Here is a 1,604-nt window from a genome sequence, read left to right on the forward strand (position 1 = left end):
CATTAACCAGAAAGACCATGTCCTGAGTAATAAACCACAGCTTAATGAATTTAAATAATTGAAATCACACAAAGTGTGGTCTCTGCTCATAGTGGAATTAAACTAGAAATCAATGAAAGAGAGATAATAGGAAAATCTCCAAACACTTGGAATTTAAACAACACAATTTTAAATAATCATTGGATCAAAGAGGAAGCCTCGAGGGAAATTAGAAAACACTTTGAGCTGAGCAAAAATAAAAATACAACATAACAAAATTTATGAGATGTAGCTATAGCAATACTTACAAGGACACTGAAACATTAAATGCTGATATTAGAGTAAAGAAAGTCTCAAATAAATAATCTAGAAGTCCCCCCCCCAAGATACTAGAGAAAGAAGAGCAAAATAACCTAAAGCAAGAAGAAAAATATATATATAAGTGAGAGCAGAAACCGACATAATTGAAAAGAGAAAAACAATAGAGAAGATTGAGGAAACTCAAAGCTGGGTCTCTGTAAAAATCAATAAAAGTAATGCAGAGGAAAGGAGAGAATGAAAAGTCACCACTGTCCAAAATCAAAGATGGCTTTTTCTACAGACCTGGCCACCATCAAAAAGATAATACTACAAACAACTCTACACGTATGAATTCAACAATTTATGTGAGATGGACTAAATCCTTGAAAATCACAAATTATCAAAACGCAGCTAAGATGAAGTAGATAACCTCAGTTTTCCTAGAACTATTAAAGAAATCAAACATGTAGTTGAGAACTTTTTGTGAATATATATCCAAGCCTGGATGATTCAATGGAAAATTCTACCAAACATTTAAAAAACAAATAATACCAATTCTATATACTCTTGAGGAAGAGAATACATTTCCTATCTTACTTTATGCAGTAAATATTACCCTTATCCTGAAACCAGACAAAGGCATACACAAAAAGGAGACTACAGACCAGCATTCCTCTAGAACATGTGTGTAATTATCCCCAACAAACTATTAGCAAATTGAATCTGGCAATATGTAGGAAGGTTAATGCACCACCACCAACTCAGCGTGACTGCAGTATTTCAAAGCTGGTTCATTGGCCAAATTTTAATCAATACAATCCACCATACAACTGTCTAAAGAGCAGAAACCACGTGATCATATCAATTGGTGCAGAAAATAATGTGAAAAAACTCAGTATCCATTCATTAAAAAATTCTCAGCAAACTAGGAATAGAAGGGATATTCCCCAACCTGATAAAAGGTACCTGCAAAAACCTTTTAGCTAAAATCTTACTTAACAGTGAAAGACACAGAAATTTCTTCCTAAACTCGGGAAGAAGAACTCCCTTCTTACCAGTCTTATTCACTATTGTAATAAAATCCAAGCCTGTACAATATCATAAGAAAAATAAATATAAAAAATTCAGATTGAAAAGGAAAATTAAAAATGTCCTATTCATAGACAGTATGATTGTCCATATAGAAAATTCCTAAAATCGTCACAAAAAACCTAGAAATAAAAATATCACAGGATACAAGGTCAACACGCACACACACACACACACATGAAAGCACACTTGCGAATCACTAATCTATCTGTATACTAGCAATGAACAATTTGGAA

The sequence above is a fragment of the Orycteropus afer genome, unplaced genomic scaffold, assembly GCF_000298275.1.
Source record: "Orycteropus afer afer isolate SDZICR_OR568_19922 unplaced genomic scaffold, OryAfe1.0 scaffold00956, whole genome shotgun sequence".
NCBI lineage: Eukaryota > Metazoa > Chordata > Mammalia > Tubulidentata > Orycteropodidae > Orycteropus > Orycteropus afer.